We start from the raw sequence: 22,711 nt of genomic DNA on the forward strand, positions 1-22,711 counted from the left end.
TTTCAGACACAGGACCTGTGCTTTCCTGAGCCTGACGTGGAGTCACCCTAGACTCAACTGACACCAGGACCTTGCTCTTGCCAAGCTGGGTGATCGGGCATTGAACTTGGGTCATTTTTCCAGCACAGGATTCCTGCTGGGAATCATGAAGTGTGTTCCATATAAATGGCAATTCACATTTTGATGAGGTATTTTGCCTTCCCCTATTAATATACAGAAGTATAAAGAGGTTTGGAGATTACCTAAAATCACACAATTTATGCAATAGAAAAGCTGCTTTCCAAACATGAAATGCATCAGAGGTGATGGCACACATCTGTAAATCCAGCACTAGGAGCCTGTGAGAATAGCTTTGTGAGTTCAAGATGATCCTGGGATACATAGGGGGAACTTGCCTAAGACAAATAGATAAACAAATCCATTTAAAATGTTGTACGGATGATCAAATTCAAACTTGGAAGTGCTATAATATGCTTGAAACAGTAGATATGTGAATAATCTGCTGTGTAAATCAAAGATATCTGAAGGAAAATTATGATACAAATTAAGTTGTTATCACTTCAAAAACATACACCAGATATTAAACACAGAATGAACACCCTCACCACCATCACTGCCACTAAAATCATACCCAGAGCTCATGGCATAACCCTGTAATCTTAGTGATATTATGTTTCCTAAAAGCAAATTAAGCCAAAATAAAAAAAATGGGTGCTTCTTGATTTGGCAGAGTTGGTAGAATATTGGCTTGCCTAGTAACATGAAGCCCTGAGTTCAATCCCCAGCAGTATACAATATAAGAATTGTGGTTCATAACTATGCTCTCAGCACCACAGAGGAGCCAGGAGGATCAGGTGTATAAAATCATCCTTGGCCACACTGTGATACACTGCGGGTATGGTTTCATGAGACCTTCACACCCAAGAGAAAGAAAGAAGGAAGTGTATTGGCATTTTAGGTTGCTTTTGACCTGCTTGTCTATCAGGATGACAGTACACACTGGGTGATCCTTGACCACTGGGCCACAATGATACTGACATATGTGAGGAGTAGATGATGTTGATGGTTTTGGGTCTTTGATAACTGAAATTTCTTGTGTTGAAATACTTTGGGCCTAGTCCAGTCCCATGGGGCTCCACAGCCACTTGTCTATAGTTCACGGTCTTCGACTAGTGTGGCTGGTCATCTCTGCACATCTTCCCATCATGATCTCGATATCCCCCACCTGCAGAATCCCTCCTCTCTTTCATTGATTGGATTCTCAGTGTTTGGCTTGAACTGTTGGGGGTCACCCAGTCAGGGGGATCGGGATCTGTCCCTGGTGCATGGGCAGGCTTCGGGAGTGCAGTGCCTGCGGTGTGCAGCCTTGGTGCAGTGGGAAGGGGCTTGGGCCTGCCTAGGCTCAGTGTGCCGGGCTCTGCTGACTGCCCATGGGAGACCTTGATTTGGGGGATGTGGGGATGCGGGGTGGCTTGGGAGGGAGGGCTGGGGGTGGGAGGAGGGAGCAGGTGGGATCTGTTGGTGGTATGTATAGTGAGTAGAAAATTTCTTAATAAAGAAAAATGAAAAAATAAATAAAGAAAAAAGAAAAAAGGAATACTTTGGGATGTTCTGTGACTCGAATCTGATCCTTGTGTCGTCAAGAATGACCTTCAGCATCCTGAGATTGTGTGTGCTCATTGTCACACTCACTTGATGCAGTGATGAAGGTGAAATCCAAGTTGACATCTATGCATGGAATGTATTGTATCAACCGAGCCCATCTCCAGCAGGTTTTGCCCTTGAATGTGTATGTAGCTCTGTAGATGTCCGTGTTGTCAGAATGACTGGCTCTATTTCAGTTTCTCCCTATCTTCCTCTTCCTGCAGATGACTAAACATGTCTTTCCAGGTCCTTCATCTGTCATCATCTCCTTTGTCAAAATGTCAAGATAAGACACAATCTCCTGCCATAGAAGATGAAGGTTCTCTTCCAAGACACAGACATGGATGCAGCTTGCCCCTGGTGTGCATACGTTAGCTCTCCACATTTATGCTAGTTTGTAGTTTACAATCGAATGATGACTAACAAAGTTGATAAAGTAATTTAAAGTTTGAGGTTTGGGATAGAATGAATGCCTTTTATTTGAGAGAGCAGGATGGGTTATTTTTAAGGGAGGGGAGCAGAGTGCTAATTGTTGAACATTCCCTCTAAATTTGAAGTTGAAATTTAAATGCCATTATAACTGCATTAAGAAGTGAGATGTGAACTGGGGAGGTGACTCAGCAGTTAAGAGCACTTGCTGTTCTTGCAGAAGACCTGGGTTCAGATCCCAGCACCTACATGGTGCCTCAAGTCATCTATAACTCTAATTTGAGAGCATACAGTGTCCTTTTCTAACTTCTTGGGCACCAGACATGCATGGACTAAACATATGTATGTTCAGATGAAATACTCATACACATAAAATCAAAATTAAAAAGAATAAAATGACAGTGTGCAGCTCTACAGCTTCCTAATGCCTATTCTAAGTAAATAGATGTTCGCTGAGATGTATAGACTGTGGATCTTGTCAATTTTTGTATGTTATGCCTTATAATACAGTTAATTTAATATAGCAACCAAAGAAATGAGATGTTTAAAATGTGATTTGGGCTTTGCCTTTATGTTATATTTTGTTTGTGGAATGTTCCTTACAAACTTACTTATTTAATCAGTTTGTCTTTAGTTGGTGGAGATTTTTTGGGGATTGTAGAATATTTCAAGGTGGGTTGTGGGCAATAACAAGTTACTTAGATTGGGCTAACATTAATAGCCAAGTTCTGTAAGACGAACTGCTAAATGTTCTTATTAATGAAAAACCCAGAGCCAGATATTGGGGGTGAAAACTGAGAGATCAGAGGAATAGAATAAGACACAGCCAACCTCACCTTACAGACTCCTCAGCCTCCAGAGAGAGCTACTTCCTGTATACTCACACCTATATACCTTTCAGAGCTCTGAAATCTTACTTCCTCTCTCCACCCAGCTATATCACTTCCTCTTTCTACCCAGCTCTATCACTTCCTGTGTGTCTGTACAGACTTCCAGACCTCTATGGTTAACTCACAGAGATTCAGATGAATCTCTGCCTCCCAAATACTAGGATGAAAGGCATGTGCTACCACTGCCTGACCTCTATGTTTAATATCGTGGCTGGCTTTTTCCTCTGATCCCCAGGAAAGTTTATTGGGGTGAACAAAGAAAGTATCACCACAAAGCACTCTTCTCTCTCTCTCTCTCTCTGGAATTTCTTTTTTGCAAGTGATATGTGATCCTTCCCATATCAAAGCTGGGGCTCAAATTACCGAAGAATTTGAAACTGGGCACTCAATGATGTGTTTTATCACATAACAACCCCACTCCTGCTACTCATTTCCTTCATTAGCTGCTTTCTCACTGTGGTTAAATATCTGCTCAGAAGCAAGTATGAGGAAGAATTTATTTTGGGTCAGTTTCTGGACAGGAAGGCAGGGCAGCTGGGCCTCTAGGTTTGCTGTGGGAGCATGTGGCAGGTGGGAAAGAGAGAGAGGAGTGTGTGAGGAAGAGGTTCTCTCAAGTAACCTACTTCTTTCTCTCAAGTCTGAGAACATCCTAAAAATATTGTTAGTTAGAGATCAAGAATTCAAACACATGGTGTCATGGGAGATAGTTCACATTCTAACCATGGCATTTTGTGACTGGATTGATGTCATTATCATAGGAGTGGGTCATCTATAGATGTGTTCAGTTTCCTTTTTAGCTCTGTGAGTCTTAGGCACACTTGATTGTTCCATGTTATTTTACAGTGCAGCAGCAAATGCCTCACCAGACATCAGTGTGGTGTTCTTGGAAAAAACCTGCTTCTAGAAGCATAAATTTAAAATGTTTACTAATTATAACTTCCCAGCCTCTGGTATTCCACCTCAGTAGAAAACAGAGTAAGAGAGTCTCAATATCCTGCAGCTCAGAGTCTATAGTGGAAAGACACACTGTCAGAGAGAGATATGTCAGGGGGAAAGACAGAGAGCTCCAGGTACTAAGAGCCAGCCAAGAGGAGGAGGAGGAGGAGGAGGAGGAGGAGGAGGAGGAGGAGGAGGAGGAGGAGGAGGAGGAGGAGGAGGAGGTGATCACCAGTCACAGTGATCAGAGACCCGGAGACTTCAACTGCTCTTCTGCCAGGCTGAAGCCTCCCTCTCCACCTAACTGCTGAGCCTCACCACCACTATATCTCTGGTCTCTGTACTTCTGCATTTTCTGCTCTCTGTGGCTGTCACAGGCCAGAGAGTGAAATGGCAACTGGGGTTGTGATAGGTACAAACACAGAGAGATTCACACAGTAATATGCAACTCTATGCCTATCACTCAAGTCACACATGAAACTCAGAACATACAGAGTAGCCCCACAATGCAGTAAGGTACTTATAAGCCACATGTATTGCCTCACACCTTTAATCTCAGTATTCAGGAGGCAAATGGATGAGTTTCTCTAAGTTGTAGGCCTGTATAGTCTAAGGAATAAGCCAGAGCTAGACAGAGAAATCCTGTCTTGGAAAACCAACCAATATACACTCCCCCACACCTCCTCACACACACATGCATGTACCATCAGACACACATATCTAGAGGAACACACAAAAGCACACTCATGCACATTCTCATAAGATATATCCCCTCACATATGTCAAACTCACACACAGGTCTGAGTAAATAATCAGACAAAACTGAGTGGACAAGTACACACTCACCCCCAGAAATCAAAATGCATTACTCCCAATGTTCTTTTGTCCTTTGTTCTGTTTCATTGTTCTTGGCAATATCTATGGAATAGAGAGTGAGCAGGTCACTAGCAGCCCAAGCAGGAAGTATGAGACAATGACGAGATAGGAGGCAGAAACAGCTAAAGTTGCCAACTGGGCAGAGAGGCAGGTTTAGCATCAAATGTCCTCCTGGAGTGTACAGTGAAGTCCACTGTGGTCAGACCATGACCATGGAGCCCAGTGTCCTGTTCCTCCTCACTCTTCTGACCAGTTTTTTGCTACTCCTGGTTAGGGGCCACAAAAAGGCCCATGGTCACCTCCCACCAGGACCATGTCCTGCTCTGGGATATCTTTCTGCATACTGTGAATATGTGTTGCTGTGATTGGTTAATAAAGGAGCTGCTCTGGTCTGTGCTGAGTCAGGTTATAGTCAGACAGGAAATCCAAGATAGAGACAGGAAGAAGAGAGCAGAAACAGGAGAGAAGCCAGCCTGCCACCCAAGGAACAACATGCCAGCAGTCCAATAAAGCCATGGAACATGTGGCAAAACATAGATTATTAAAAATGGGTTAATTTAAGATATAAGAGCTAGCTAGCAAGGAGCTTGAGCCATAGGCCATCAAGTTCATAGTTATTGTAAATAATATAAGCCTGTGTGTGTTTGCTTGTGTCAGAGTGGCTGTGGGACTGGGAGGGACACAGGAAGACTTTTGGCTACAAATGGCACCCAAAATGGGTCAAGAGTTTCCACCTAAAACCTGAGAGAGCTTAAGATGAGATTATAAATGTGGCTAAAGGCACCTCCCTAGTTCATGTTGCTCATGGCAGCCATAGTACAGTGATGATTACCCTGCTCATGCTCAAATACCCTCATATTGCAGGTGTGCCACAGGCTGCCTGTTGAGTGATCTTCTAGCTCCCTTTTTAGTGTGGAGGTTTGTGTGGATGAAAGAGACATGGGCCTCTTACATCAGGAGTTCTAAAGACATTGGTCTATTTCTAAACTAGGTCAGTGCTGTGGGTAGTGTGTGAATGAACACTCAGCTGGCCCATTTTCTGCTGTCATTTAAAAGTTGATCCATCCTTCCATCCACCCATCCATCCATCCATCCATCCATCCATCCATCCATCCATCCTTCCATCCATCCATCCATCCATCCATCCATCCATCCATCCATCCATCCATCCATCCATCCATCTAGTCATCTACCCATCATTCCCTCCTTCTTTCCTTATGTCTTTACATTAATCCATTCACTCAACTTCCTGTCCATCCACCTCTTCACCCATTTACTCATGATATTTATTTACCCATTTATCTAGTATCCACCCACACATTTATCTGTTTTTCTATCCATCCAGCTATACACCTATTCACCTACTCATGTAGTCATCTGCCCATCTTTTCTATATGCATAGATTATTAATCCTAGATTCTGCTTTACCCAGCCAATGACAAATATTCCATTCATTTATTTTGGTTAATCAACTCATGAGTTTTATGGGTGAGGTATCTGTCATTGATTCATTGGTCCATTCATACACAAATCTTTTCATTCCTTAATCCTTCCAACTCACCTTCGATTATATCCTGCATGTGTCCATCTATTCCTCCATGTATTTGTTCAATAACTCACTTGTTTATCTATGATTTATTTATCATTCAATACACATACCTGTTTATTCCTCCATTTACTCATTCATTCATTCATTCATGTTCTTTTGTTAAATCTAACATTTGCTTGATTATTGGTTAGTTGTGTTCGTTGATTTATTTATGTATGAACCATTTACTGATTTATTAATTGTTTAATATAATGAGTGAAAAGTGGCATTATATGTTCACTTGATTATTAGCTAGCTGTGTTCACTGATTTATTTGTGTATGAACCATTTATTGATTCATTAATACATTAATATAATTAGTGAAAAGTGGAATATGTACATCCAGTGTTTAGCTTGCTCATTTAATTCACTCAGCAATCTTTCCTTTCATTAACTGACTCATTCATTGCTTGGTTGACTTACACACTCAAATTCTAAAAATTTACAAATGATTTCATGTTACTTTGAGTATGCCTGCTGCAGCTCATGTGTGGAGGTGTGGAGACAACTCTGTGTAGTTGGGTCTCTCCTACACCTTCACATGAGTTCTGGATGTCAAAGTCAGGCTGTCAAGATACAAATCAAGTGCATTTGCTGGTTGAGCAATTGTATCAGCCAACAGACTCACCAACGTATTCATATTTTGTATTCAATTATATATAGATTAATTTATTTCTGAGGATATACAGCCTTAAATTCTTAGACTGGATTTTTAAATTTATTTTTACTAATGTACATTGTCATTTTTTCCTGCATACATGTCTGTGTGATGGTGTTGGATTCTCTGGACCTGGAGTCACAGACAGTGAGAGTCACTATGTGAGTGCTGAAAATTGAACCTGGGTCCTCTGAGAGAGCGACCAGTGCTCTTAAACAATGTGCCATCTCTCCACCCCTCCTCGGATTTTTAACATAAATTCCATGCGTAGATGTCTGTCTGTGTGTCTCTGTCTCTCTTTGTGTGTTTGTAATTTGTGTGTGTGTGTGTGTGTGTGTGTGTGTGTGTATGTGTGTGTGATATATGGAGGAACACAATTTATAACACTATATTTCAAAAGCAGAGAATTCTTACCCTCTCCCCCTCCAGCCCTCACTCCAGATTGACAGATGAAAAAGTCCTTTGCTGTAAGTTTTCTGTTTCTTTCTTTTATGAGCAAGTTTGGAGGTTTTGAGAGAGACTTTACTATAGATCTAAGTGTGGCTGGAGAGACAGGTGCCTGATGGAAGCACAGGTGTGCATGCCCAAGAGTGCACTGTGTCTTTCTCAGCAGAGTCTCCTTGCTCTGCTCTGTTTCTAGGCTATTAGCTGGTAGAAAACAGGGTCACTGTGCATTGCCTCCAGGAAAAGAGGGAGGGCACTGTTTGTTGTCTCCCTTTTCTGTGCAGAGAAAGTCCAAAAGGAGATCTATCAGGTGATTGGCTCACACTGCCTACCAACCCTTGATGACCCTACCAAAATGTCTTACACTGAGGCTGTCATCCACAAGATTCAGAGATTTTCAGATCTAGTCCCAATTGGTGTCCCACACAAAGTCACCAAAGACACTTTGTTCTGAGGGTACCTGCTCCCCAAGGTAAGACCAGCTGCCATTCCACATCTCTACTCCATGATCATCCTCCAGTCTTCTCATTACCAACCTCAGCCTGTTTGTGGTTTCCTACATTCTGTCTTTCTCAGGGACTGACTGCAGATAGGAGTCAGGGTATAATAATATCTTTGTGTCTCATAATGTCTTCTAGAACACTGAGGTGTACCCCATCCTGAGTGCAGCTGTCCATGACCCACAGTACTTTGAACAACCAGACACTTTCAATCCTGACCACTTCCTGGATGCCAATGGGGCTCTGAAGAAAAATGAAGCTTTTATGCCCTTCTCTATAGGTGAGACCCACTTGTGCTTCCTTTCCCAGACACTAGAGGGCAGGCTCATCCTGTGGGACACAGTCAGGACTAGGACCATGTTTACTGAGTCTGTTCCAACTGCTTTGCCTGAACCATCCTATTCACCGTGGCTACAGTCCTATGAGGGGAATCTTGAAGTAAGGGAGCATGCTGGTCAGGAGGATTTTGGAGAGGTATTTAAAAACCTCTAAACTAGAGCAAATTCATTTTCTTTCTTATTTTATTATGAGGTGAAACCTCCGCCCAGGCAACATTTTATTTAATATTGAGAAACAGAAACAGAGCAAGAATCCCACTTTTTGTTGTTCACTCTTCAGGAAACCTTTCTTCATTAAGAATTTTTTTTCATTTTACATACCAATCTGAGATCCCCTCTTCCTCTTCCCACTCCCCCACCCTTCCCCCAATCCATCCCCTGTTCCCCCCAAAAGAAAGCAAGGCCCCCCAGGGGGAGGCACATCCAGTAGAGGTAAGTCCAACCCCTTCCCCCTGCCTCAAGGCTGCATGAGGTCTCACATCATAGATAGTGAGCTCCAAAAAGCCCCCTCATGCACTAGGGATGAATTCTGATTCTACTGCCAGGGGGCCCCTGAAGCAAATCAAGCTACACGATTGTCAAACATGGTATGTACCCGCTCATAAGTGGATACTAGAAGTAAAGCAAAGGATAACCAGACAACAATCCATAACTCCAGAGAAGCTAGCTAACAAGGAAGACTCAAAGAGGGATAAATGGATCACCCTGGGAAGGGGCAATTGGTGAGATCTCCAAGTGTGACATGGAGCTGAGGGGTAGGCAATGGAGAGTAGGGCATGGGGCATGAGAACATAAGGGAATGGGATGGTTGAGCTGGAACAGGGATGGAGTGGGAGAGCAATGAGAAAGATACCATGATGGAGGGTGATATCATGGGGATAGAGAGAAAACCAGGGCTAGGGAAGTTGTCAGGAACCCCCAAGGATGACCTCAGCTTAGACCACTGATCAGATATTTACTGATCAGATCAGTAAATATTCTGTCATCACAGAGCTTTTCTCCAATGACTAATGGAGGCAGATGCAGAAATCCACAGCCAAACACCAGACAGAACTCCAGGAGTCCAGTTGGAGAGAGAAGAGTGGCGCCCAACGTGGGGCAAGAGTTTCCACCTAAAACCTGAGTAAAAAGATACTAAAACGGAGCTAAAAACAGTTCCTAGTTGTCTCTTTCAAGTTAGTGGCAGCCTGCATGTTTGACCTACTATCTACTATGGCGAGTTCCTGTCGTGCGCGCTTGACCTACAGTATGGCGGGAATGAGGCCTCTGCAAGTGGCACATTAAGCTACATGGTGGATTTAGCCTTTGCTAGTACAAAACAAAAAGAGGTTTCTGGGCTACACACTGCTTTGATAGAAGCATAGACCCACTATTTCTGAGAGTTGATGGCTCCCAGAGCTGGCAACAAAACGTACCACCACCATGTTGGACAACTAAAGTGGGCAGAGCCAGCAGCCACAGTGCCCTTTCAGTCTTAGAATGATGCAATTTAAAGCAATAGGCTCAAGGTAATATAAAAAAATAAGCCATGTGAAGATGGCTACCACAAAGAGAATCTGGATTATGTTCTCTTTGATATTTGTAACTGAAGAAAAACATTTGATTGCAAAAGCTGTTGAGTTATGCCAAAATGTATATTTTAAAGGTACCTTGACTTCAAAATTTGGATGTAAGGATATGTTGCTTTGGAAAGGAGGCTCTACTTTTGTTTCCACAGAAAGCCAAAGGCTATGGATTTGTTCCAGATTAAGATACATCAGGTTTGACCAGCCAAGACCCCCTAAAAGGTCTCCGATGACACCAAGGCCCAGATGATCCAACATCCAAAATGGTTTGAAGGCTCAGACGATACACCCTCATGGACTATTCCATAATCCTAAAATTTTCTTTATGTCCCCATAAGATACAGCCCCCCCCCCCAGCAGGAAGTAGTAAGAGAAGCTACGCCCAAATTCCCAAATATACCAAGCTGTCTTTGGAGATGTGTAAAAGTTAAAACCTTCCTCTTTTTTTAAAAAAAAGAAAAGGGGAAGTGCTGTGGGATGGTCTGTATGTCAAGTTGCTCTGATTGATCAATAAATAAAACACTGATTGGCCAGTGGCCAGGCAGGAAGTATAGGTGGGACTAGCAGAGAGGAGAATTGAGGCAACAGGAAGGCGGAGGGAATCACTGCCAGCCGCCGCCATGACAAGCAGCATGTGAAGATGCCAGTAAGCCACAAGCCACGTGGCAAGGTATAGATTTATGGAAATGGATTAATTTAAGATGTAAGAACAATTAGCAAGAAGCCTGGCACAGCCATACAGTTTGTAACCAATGTAAATCTCTGTGTTTACTTGGTTGGGTCTAAGTGGCTGTGGGACTGGCGGGTGACAGAGATTTGTCCTGACTGTAGGCCAGGCAGGAAAACTCTAGCTACAGAAGAGGGATTATATGAGCTAGTGCATCAGGATCATGATGGGGAAACCTGCAGAGACGACAAAACCAAATAGTGGGAATTCAGGAAAGTTAGATCAATGGCTGTGGAGCCTGCATGGGAAAACCTTTTATAATGAGAGAAAACATTTGTCTTTAATTGTGATTAAATACCTGACAAAAGAGAACAAAGTATTTTTACAGAGAACTAAATGTGCTAAGTGTAAAACCGGTTTTCTACTGCTCCTCCCAACAATAAGTAACAGATATTCCTATATCTGGATGTTCAAGATGTCTTTAAGGCCAATGTAGTAATTCCCATGCAAAGTCCTCAAAAGACAAGAAGACAGTGTCTCTACTTTAGAGAGTGTAACGATCAATATATTCCATCAATTCTTTTTCCGATTGCATCAAACCCATCAATGGAGTTGCTTTTCCTGTTAGACTTCTGCTTATTAATTTTTCTTTTTTCTCCTTTAAAAATAGATTCTTTTCTCATACAATATATACTGATTACAGTTTTCCCTCTATCTACGTCTCCTAGTCTCTCCCCACCAACCCCTCCTCTCAAGATCTACCCTATTTCTGCCTCTCATTAGAAAAGAACAGGCTTCTAAGAGGTAACAACAGAGCATGACAAAATAAAACATAGATAAAACAAAAACCATCACATTGAAGATGTACATTGCAAACCCACAGAAGGAAAAGAGCCCAAGAGAAGGCACTAGAATTAGAGATCCACTCATTCACACACTCAGGATCCCATAAAATCACTAAACTGGATTTTATAATATATGCACAGAGGACCTGGTACAAACCCAAAGAGGCCTGTGTCAGTCTGTGAGTTCAGATGAGCTTTGCTCAGTTGATTCAGAGGGCCTTGTTCTCCAGGTGTCCTCTGTCTCCTCTGGCTCTTTTCTTTATTTTCTCTCACTCTCTGTTTCCTTTCCCTGGGGGTTCCCTGAACTCTGAGGGGAGGGATTTGAACAAGACATTCCATTTAGATTGGTATGTTCCAAGTTTTCTGTCTGCTAAAATGTCTGGTCCTGCGTCTTTGAATTTGTTCCCATCAGCTGCTGGAGGAAGCTTCTCTGATGATGGCTGAATAAGGAAGGCACTGATTTATGAGTGTAGCAGAATATCTCTAGGAGTCATTTTATTGTTAATTTTTTGGACCCATAGCATTTGATTTTATCCTATGTCTCTGGGCCATCTAGTGTCTGGTTCATGGTCACCCAAGCAGTGTTGCATATTCAAACCAGACCTTGGATAGTTACTCCCACAATGTGCCACTGATGAGCCCTAGCATATCTTGCAGGCAGAACAGCTTTGTTCATCAAAGATTTTGTGGCTGGGTTGGTGTATACATTTCACTTTTGTTAGCCTGCAGAATACCTTCCTATACCAAAGACACAAGAACATGGGGGTGAATGTTCTATACATGGGCACCAGCTCAATGTCTCCAAGTTCATTGAATTCTGTGGGTGTTCTCTTCAGCAATGGGGCCTTGGCTGTCAGTTTGTGTGGAGCAACCTATTGTCTTGGCAACAGCCTTAGGTTGTTTGTGATTTTCCATAGGCCCCCTTTGGCCAACAACTCAATAGAATGTAACCCAGTCCCGGTACTAGAAGCTTCATTTAGTGACAAGAGATGACCAGTTGGGACTATGTCTCTCTCATTACTTGGAGACTTCATTAGGATCACCTTCACATAGTTTAGGAAGTTTCCACAGCACTAGGTATCCATACCACCACTCAGTGCTCCTCAATGCTAGCGGTTTCTCCCCACATTCTATCCCTCCAACCCACCTCTCTTCCTTACCTGATCCTCTCATTCCTGTCCCCTCTGATGCCCCTAGTCCACCCATGAAATCTATTTTATTTTCCCCTTCCAGGGAGATCTATGTATCCCTCCTAGTCCCTTTGTCTATACCTAACCTTTCTGGGTATATGGATTGTAGCTTGGTTATCATTTACTTAATGGCTAATATCCACATATAAGTGAATACACACCTTGTTTATCTGTCTTGGTCTGGGTTTTTCTCATTCAGGATTTTGAGTTTGGGTAAAATGATCTATAAATACCTGCTAGCTTCATTTGGTTTATATCATCAGTTAGCTCCAGCATTTCTCTTTTTCGTTTTTGTTTGGATGACCTACTGATGAGAGTGGAGTATTGAAGACTCCCAACATCAGTGTGTGAGGGTCAATGTGTGATTTAAGCTGTGGTAGTGCTTCTTTTACAAACTTGGGTGTCCTTGTATTTTGGCCTAAGTTGCTAAGAATTGAAATGTCCTCTCGGTGAATTTTTCCTTTGATTGAGTATGTAGAGTCCTTCCCTATGTCTTCAGATTGGTTTGAAATCTGTTTTGTTAGATACTAAAATGGCTACACCAGCTCATTTCTTAGTTCCATTTACTTGATGGTGGTGGTGGTGGTGTGTGTGTCTCTTTCAGGAGCCATGGTCATGAGCTATTGGGGGATGCAGTGAGAATTCCACCATCATTTACAAGGTCAACCCACCAAAATCAAGGATTCTGATGGAGGATTCAACCAAAAGGCAAGGCATTTTGGAATTATTTCCTTTTGAATGAATTGACTGTTTCTTGTTGTAGATTTCTTGTGCAATTATAGCAATGATATCTCCCTATTACTACGCAACTTCATGTAATGTGTATAAGTAATCTCATGATTACATCTCATTGTATATATATGGATGGTCAGGATGACGACTTCTCATTAGCTGTACAGTTTTGATATAAAGAAAATGTACTAGGGTATGCTTCATAACTAGATCCATTGTACCATGAACCTGTAGACACTTAAAGCCTGTCTTGTTCCTTTTACTTAGACCAACAAAGATAATAATCTTGCCTCAGTCTAATACAAATCGCACATATTTGGCTCATTTTTGCCTCAGAGGTAGTTCAAACTAGCCTAAGGACCTTTGTAAATAGATCATAAGTTTAAAACTTCACAGTTACACACAAGGTTAGAGTCACAGGTGTCTACCAAGATTGCTAACACAAAACACCCTAAGAAAAGCATGCCAGTTCTTCAGTTGCCAAGTCTGCTGACAACAGATCTATGTCTCAAAGTTTGTCTCATTTGGGCACTATGGCCTTCCCACTTATTCCTGAAACCTTGAAAATGTGTGTTTGTTGCTAGAGTTTTCCTGCCTGGCCCACAGTCAGGACAAATCTCTCTCACCTGCCAGTCCCTCACCTGCCAGTCCCACAGACGCTCAGACCGGACCATGTAAACACAGAGACTTATACTGGTTACAAACTGTATGGCCGTGGCAGGCTTCTTGCTAACTGTTCTTACAGCTTAAATTAATCCATTTCCATTAATCTATACCTTGCCACATGGCTCGTGGCTTACCGGCATCTTCACATGCTGTTTTTCATCATGGAGGCTGGCAGTGTCTCTCTCACTCAGCCTTCCACTTCCCAGCTTTATTCTCCTCCTTGTCCCGCCTACACTTCCTGCCTAGTCAATGGCCAATCAGTGTTTTATTTATTGACTAATCAGCAACACATTTGCCATACAGAACATCCCACAGCATGTGTTGCCATGGTAAATGGCTCAGCTCCTTATTGCTTACTCTAGGAATGTGCTTTTGACCAATGAGAAGTAACTCTTGTAACCTTTTCTATTGTTTCAAACCTCGTGCAGAGGAGGCATTTTAGGCTAGATGAAAGAAGCTAAGGAATTAGGAACTAGAATAGTAACAGAGAATTAGAGCTAAGAAATTATAGATATGTAGGAAGAGAATTAGAATTAAAAGTCAGAAGAATAAAGAGACATGCACAGGAAGAACGTGGTGTGAGCAAATTCATTCCTTCACCTCAGACTCTTAGTTTTCCTCACTTATTGTAGCATCGCCTTTTGAACCCTAAAAAGAAGGCTTTAAGTCTGGTCCTTAAAAGCCTTTCTTATGTTTCTCTACTCTTGATTTTGCTGGTCTGGATTATTTATTCTCTGTTTTCATGTATGTGGTTAATATTTTCAGGTTGGAGTTTTCTTTTTTTTTCTTTTTTTAATTTAAAACATTTTAAAATTGATTTTACATACCAACTACATAGACCCCACTCATCCCTCTTCCCACACCCCTCTGCCTTCCCCTGACCCAGGCCTCATTCCCTTCTCCAAAAGGATAAGTTCTCCCATGGCGGGAAAGCTAAGCCTGGTTCATTCAGATGAGGGAGGACTAAACCTTTTCCTCCTTCATCAAGGGTGAGCAAGGTGTCCAACCATAAGTAATGGGATCCAGAAAGCCAGCTCATGTACTGGGGATAGATCCTGACCACACTGCCAGGGGCCCCTCAGACAGACCCAGCTATACAACTGTCTCCCTTATGCAGAGAATCTAGTCAGGTTCCATGCATGTTCCACAGCTGTTGTTCTAAAGTTTATGAATTCCTATGAGCTTGGTTCAGTTGTCTCTGTAGACTTCTTCATTATATCTTGACCTCCACCTTGCTCATATAATCCCCCTTCCCTTTCTTCAGCTGGGCTCCCTACTTGTTTTATGGTAACTTATAGGTTAACTCATAATCACTTTGTTTTCATATGAAAAATATTTGAATGTGTGTCTGTGTGTTTGATAACTATACAAGAAAAAAGTACATTCATTGAAGGTAAATAATAGATATAAACAATTTTTTTTTTTTTTTTTTTTTTTTTTTTTTTTTTTTTTTTTTTAGGTTTTTCGAGACAGGGTTTCTCTGTGCAGCTTTGCGCCTTTCCTGGATCTCGCTCATCTAGACCAGGCTGGCCTTGAACTCACAAAGATCCGCCTGCTTCTGCCTCCCAAGTGCTGGGATTAAAGGCGTGCGCCACCACCGCCCGGCATAAACAATATATTTTACTAATCACTCTTATTTCTAAAGTCATTATCTTGTTGAAGTCACCAGGTCATTGGTATTAAAAAAGTTCCTATTTTATTGACAAGAGGTTAATTTTTATTTTATTTTTTCTTTTCCTTTTCTTTTAAGAAATTTTCTACTCACTCTACATACCACCCACAGATCCCACCTCTTCCCTCTTCCCAACCGCCAACCCTCCCTCCCAAGCCACCCCAAATCCCCACATCTCCCAAATCAATGTCTCCCATGGGGAGTCAGCAGAGTCAAGCACACTGAGCCTAGGCAGGTCCAAGGCCCTCCCCAATGCACCAAGGCTGTGCAAGGCATCACACCACAGGCACTGGGCTCCCAAAAGCCTGCCCATGCACCAGGGATGGATCCTGATCCCCCTCCCTGGTTGCCCCCCAAACAGTTTGAGCCAAACAACCATCTTCCATATGCAGAGGGCCTAGTCTAGTCCAATGGGGGTTCCTCGGCCACTAGTCTACAGTTCATGGGCTTCCACTAGTGTGGCTGGTCATCTTTGCCTGTCTACCCATCGTGATCTCGATGTCCCCTGCCTGCAGAATCCCTCCTCTCTCTCATCGATTGGATTCCCAGAGCTCAGCCTGGTGCCTCGCCATGGATCTCTGCATCTGTCTTCATCAGTCACTGGACAAAGACTCTATGATGATGGTTAAGGTATTCACTAGACTGGTCACCAGAGTAGACCAGTCCGAGGACCCTATAGACCACTGCCAGCACTTGTGGTGATATTTTATTTGTACTGAAATGTGATTTTATTTATATGTTAATAAATAAAGTTGCCTGGAGGTCAGAGCTAATAGCAAGCCATAGCAGAAGCTGGGCAGTGGTGGTGCACACCTTTAATCCCAGCTCTTGGGAGGCAGAGCTAGATGGATCTCTGTGTGTTCAAGAATACAGCCAGCATGGAGACACATGCCTTTAATCTCAATACCAACCTGGAGGTCTGTACAGAAAGGCAGTGACGAGGAGGTCATGTAATTGGGTTTACAACCAATGAGAAGGCAGAACAGAAAGTCTATATAAAGACAAACACACAGGAAGTAGGTCTCTTGGCTGAATAGGATAGCTGCAGTAGTGAAGGGTAAGGCTCTTAGCTCTGACCTCTTGGGCTTTCATCTCTGCATTGGCTCTGTGTTTCTTATTTAATAAGATGGTTTCTTCTATAGCACTCCAAGGTGGGGTCATCCTTGTGGATTCCTGAGAGCCTCCCCGGAACCCTGCCTCATCCCATGATGTCCTCATCTATCATGGTATCTCCCTCACTGTAGTCCCACTTGGTCCCTTTTCCAGTTCAGCTGTTCCATTTACCTATGTTCTCATGCCCCACCCCATGCCCTCCACCATTCCCCCACTCCCAGTCCACTCATGGAGATCTCCTCCACTTCTCCTTTGATGGGCCATCCATGTATCCCTCCTAGAGTCTTTCCCTGCTAGCTAGCCTCTCTGGAGCTGTGGGCTGCAGTCTGGCCATCCCTTCCCTCACATCTGTAGCTAGAGTTTTCCTGCCTGGCCCACAGTCAAGACAAATCTCTCTCACTTGCCAGTCCCATAGCCACTCAGACCCAACCAAGTAAACACAGAGACTTATATTGGTTACAAACTGTATGGCCGTGGCAGGCTTCTTGTTAACTGTTCTTACAGCTTAAATTAATCCATTTCCATAAATCTATACCTTGCCACGTGGCTCGTGGCTTACCGGCATCTTCACATGCGGCTTGTCATGGTGGTGGCTGGCAGTCTCTCTCTGACTCCGCCTTTCACTTCCCACAATTTTCTTCTCTGTTTGTTCCACCTATCCTTCCTGTCTGGCTACTGGCCAATCAGTGTTTTATTTACTAACCAATCAGAGCAACATATTTGACATACAGAACATCCCACAGCACTTTCCCTTTTCTTTTTTTTCAAAAAGGAAGGTTTTAACCTTAACCTAGTAAAATTACATATAATTTGGGAATTTGGGCGTAGCTTTTCTTACTACTTCCTGCTGGAGGGGGGCGCTGTATCTTATGGGGACACAAAGAAAATTTTAGGATTATGGAATAGTCCATGAGGTTGTATTGTCTGAGCCAGTTGCCTTCAAACCATTTTGGATGTTGGATCATCTGGGCCTTGGTGTCATCGGAGACCTTTTAGGGGGTCTTGGCTGGTCAAACCTGATGTATCTTAATCTGGAACAAATCCATAGCCTTTGGCTTTCTGTGGAAACAAAAGCAGAGTCTCCTTTCCAAAGCAACATATCCTTACATCCAAATTTTGAAGTCAAGGTATCTTTAAAATATACATATTGGTTTAACTCAACATCTTTTACGATCAAATGTTTTTCTGCAGTTAAAAATCCCAAAGACAACACAATCCAGATTCTCTGTGTAATATTCATCTTCACGTGGCTTATTTTTATATTAATTTTACTGTCTGTTTAAAGACTTTATTTTTTAAAACTATGTATTTGTTTCTATAACTGTATATATCACCTTTTTTGTCTCTTTTAAGCCTACGTATATTTTACACACATTGTAAACTATTACATCTGAATCTGTCTTATTGTGAATCTATTGTTTTAAACTGTAGCATTTGTAGGACTGAAACTCCGCTATGGCTGTTGGCTCCACCCACCTCAGCTTTCCAACATGGTGGTGGTATGGTGGTACGTTTTCCACCAGCTCTGGGAGCTATCTTGGGTCTTTATGCTTTTATCCAAGCAGTGTGTAGCCCAAAATACTCTTTTTGTTTTGTACTAGCAAAGGCTAAATCCACCATGCAGCTTAATGTGCCACCTGCAGAGGCCTCATTCCTGACATACTGCAGGTCGAGCGCACATGCCAGGAACCCGCCATAGTAGATCAAACCGGCAGCTGCCGCTCATTTGAGAGAGACAATTAGGAAGCTATTTTTAGCTCCATTTTAGAATCTTTTTTCTCAGTTTTTAGGTGGAAACTCGGGTCCCACGTTGGGCGCTATTTGTAGCTAGAGTTTTCCTGCCTGGCCCACAGTCAGGACAAATCTCTCACCTGCCAGTCCCATAGCCACTCAGACCCGACCAAGTAAACACAGAGACTTATATTGGTTACAAACTGTATGGCCGTGGCAGGCTTCTTGCTAACTGTTCTTACAGCTTAAATTAATCCATTTCCATAAATCTATACCTTGCCACATGGCTCATGGCTTACCGGCATCTTCACATGCGGCTTGTCATGGTGGTGGCTGGCAGTCTCTCTCTGACTCCGCCTTCCACTTCCCACAATTTTCTTCTCTGTTCGTCCCACCTATCCTTCCTGTCTGGCTACTGGCCAATCAGTGTTTTATTTACTGACCAATCAGCAACACATTTGACATACAGAATATCCCACAGCACACATCTAGGATCCACTTATGAGTGAGTATATACGTTTGTCCTTCTAAATCTGGGTTACCTCCCTCAGGATGATATTTTCTAGTTCCATCCATTTGCCTGCAAATTTTATGACACCATTGTTTTTTGCTGCTGAGTACTACTCCATTGTGCATATGTGCCACATTTTCTTTATCCATTCTTCAGTTGAGGGACATCTAGGTTGTTTCCATGTTCTTGCTATTAGAATAATGCTGATATGAACATAGTTGAGCATGTGTCCTTGTGGCAAGATTGAGAATTCATTGGGTATATGCCCAAAATGGTATAGCTGGGTCTTGAGGAAGACTTATTCCCAATTTTCTGAGAAACCGCCATACTGATTTCCAGAGTAGCTGTACAAGTTTGCATTCCCACCAACAGTGGAGGAGTGTTCCCCTTACTCCACATCCTCTCCAACATAAGCTGTCTTCAGTGTTTTTGGTCTTAGCCATTCTGACAGGTGTAAGATGGTATCTCAGAGTTGTTTTGATTTGCATTTCCCTGATGACTAAGGATGTTGAGCAGTTCCTTAAATGTCTTTCAGCCACTTGAAATTCTTCTATTGAGAATTCTCTGTTAAATTCTGTAGCCCATTTTTTAATTGGATTGTTCAGTATTTTGAAGTCTAGCTTTTTGAGTTCTTTGTATATTTTGGAGGTCAGCCCTTTGTCAGATGTAGGGTGGGTAAAGATTTTTTCTCATTCTGCAGTGTGTCATTTTGTCGTAATGACTGTGTCCTCTGCTCTACAAAAGCTTCTCAGTTTCAGGAGGTCCCACTTATTAATTATTGCTCTCAATGTCTATGCTACTGGTGTTATATTTATATTTAGGAAGTGGTCTCCTGTGCCAATGCGTTCCAGACTACTTCCTACTTTCTCTTCTGTCAAGTTCAGTGTAACTGGATTTATGTTGAGGTCTTTGATCAACTTGGACTTCAGTTTTGTGCATGGCGACAGATATGGATCTATTTGCAATCTTCTCCATGCTGACATTCAGTTATGCCAGCACCATTTGTTGAAGATGCTTTCTTTTTTCCATGGTACTGTTTTGGATTCTTTGTTAAAAATCCTATGTTCATAGGTATGTGGATAAATGTCAGGGTCTTCAATTCGATTCCATTGGTCCATGTGTCGGTTTTTATGCCAATACTAAGCTGTTTTTATTACTATAGCTCTATAGTAGATCTTGAGGTCAGGGATTGTGATACCTCCAGAGGTTCCTTTATTATTCAGCATTCTTTTAGCTTTCCTAGGTTTTTTTGTTTTTCCATATAAAGTAAAGTATTGTTCTTTCTAAGTCTGTGAATAATTGCATTGGGATTTTGATGGGGATTACATTGAATCTGTAGATTGCTTTTGGTAAAATTGCCATTTTTACTATGTTAATTCTACCTATCCATGAGCATGGGAGATCTTTCCATTTTCTGATATCTTCTTTGATTTCTTTCTTCAGAGACTTAAAGTTCTTATCATACAGGTCTTTCACTTGCTTAGTTAGAGTTACCCCAAGTTATTTTATATTATTTGTGGCTATTGTAAAGGGTGATGTTTCTCTGATTTCTTTCTCAACCCATTTATCATTTGTATATAGGAGGGCTACTGATTTTTTTGTTAATCTTATATCCTGCAGCATTACTGAAGATGTTTATCAGTTGTAGGAGTTCCCCCATGGAATTTTTGGCATCACTTATGTATACTATCATATCATCTGCAAATAGTGAAAGTTTGACTTCTTCCTTTCCAATTTGTATCCCCTTGATTTCCTTTTGCTGTCTTATTGCTCTAGTTAGAACTTCAAGTACTATATTGAATCAATATGGGGAAAATGCACAGCCTTGTCTTGTTCCTGATTTTAGTGGGATCGTTTTGAGTTTCTCTCCATTTAATTTGATGTTGGCTGTCAGCTTGCTGTAAATTGCCTTTATTATTCCTGATCTCTCTAGACCCTTTATCATGAAGGGGTGTTGAATTTTGTCAAAGGCTTTTTCAGCATCTAATGAGATGATCATGTGGTTTTTTAAGTTTGTTTATATGGTGCATTACATTGACAGATTTTCATATGTTGAACCATTCTTGCATCCCTGAAAGGAAGCCTACTTGGTCATGGTGGATAATTTTTTTTGGTGTGTTCCTGGATTCGGTTAGCCAGTATTTTACCAAGTATTTTTGCATCAATGTTCATGAGGCTGATTGTTCTGTAATTATCTTTCTTTGTTGTATCTTTTTGTGTTTTGGGTACTAGGGTAACTGTAGCCTCATAAAAAGAGTTTGGTAATGTTCCTTCTGTTTCTATTGTGTGGAACAATTTGAAGAGTATTGGTATTAGCTCTTCTTTGAAAATCTGTTAGACTTCTGTGCTGAAACCATCTGGTTTGGGCTTTTTTTGGTTGGGAGACTTTTAATGACTGTTTCTATTTCCTTTGGGGTTATTGGTCTATTTAAATAGTTTATCTGGTGTTGATTTAACTTTGGTATGTGGTACCTATGCAGAAAACCATCCATTTCTTTCAGATTTTCTAATTTTGTGGAGTAGAGTTTTGTGAAGTATGACCTGATGATTCTCTGGATTTCCTCATTGTCTGTTGTTATCTCTCCCTTTTCATTTCTGATTTTCTTAATTTGGTTGTTCTTTCTCCACTTTTTGGTTAATTTGGATAAAGGCTTAGAATATCTTGTTGATTTTCTCAAAGAACCAACTCTTTGTTTCATTGATTCTTTGTATTGTTCTCTTTGTTTTTTATTTTATTGATTTCAGCCCTCAATTTGATTATTTCCTGGCATCTATTCCTTCTGGGTAAGTTTGCTTTTTCTTGTTCTAGAGCTTTCAGGTGTGCTGTTAAGCCACTAGTGTGAGATTTATCTAACTTCTTTATGTGGATATTTTGTGCCATGAATTTTTCCTCTTAGCACTGCTTTCATAGTGTCCCATAAGTTTAGGTATGTTGTACATTCATTTTCATTGAATTCTAGGAAATTTTTAATTTCTTTCTTTAATTATTCCTTGACCCATTGGTGATTCAATTGGGCATTATTCAGTCCATGAGATTGTAGACTTTCTGTAATTTTTATTGTTGTTGAAATCTAACTTTAATCCGTGGTTATCCAAAAAGATACAGAGGTTATTTCAATTTTTTTGTATCTGTTGAGATTTGCTTTGTGACCAAGCATGTGGTCGGATTTGGAGAAGGTTCCATGGGGTGCTGAGAACAAGGTATATTTCTTTTGTGTTAGGGTGGAATATTCTGTAGATATCTATTAAGTCCATTTGAGTCATAGTGTCTGTTAGTTCCCTTATTTCTCTGTTAAGTTCCTGTCTGGCAGACCTGTCCACTGGTGAGAGTGGGATGTTGAAGTCTCCCACCTAGTAGTGTATGGTGTTTGATGTGTGATTTAAGCTTTAGTAATGTTTCTTTTACAAATGTAGGTGCCCTTTTATTTGGGGCATAAACATTCAGAATTGAGACTTCATCTTGTCAAAATATGATATGATAAATATGTAATGTCCTTCCCAATCTCTTTTGATTGATTTTAGTTTAAAGTCTATTTTATTAGACATTAGGATAGTTACACCAGCTTGCTTCTTAAATCCATTTGACTGGGAAGTCTTTTCCCAGCCTTTTATTCTGAGGTAGTATCTGTTTTTGAAGTTGAGATGTGTTTCTTTTATGCAGCAGAGGGATGTATCTTGTTTTTTTTTATCCATTCTGTTAACCTGTGTCTGTTTAT

At 41.5% G+C, this 22,711-nt stretch overlaps 1 pseudogene; it reads left to right on the top strand.

Annotated features, from left to right (window-relative positions):
- The first annotated feature begins 5,599 nt into the window (after positions 1 to 5,599).
- On the top strand, positions 5,600 to 13,389 carry LOC128124093 (cytochrome P450 2B1-like; annotated as a pseudogene).
- The last annotated feature ends 9,322 nt before the right edge of the window (positions 13,390 to 22,711 follow it).

This window comes from Peromyscus californicus, unplaced genomic scaffold (genome assembly GCF_007827085.1).
Source record: "Peromyscus californicus insignis strain IS unplaced genomic scaffold, ASM782708v3 Scaffold_4__1_contigs__length_199733344, whole genome shotgun sequence".
Lineage (NCBI taxonomy): Eukaryota > Metazoa > Chordata > Mammalia > Rodentia > Cricetidae > Peromyscus > Peromyscus californicus.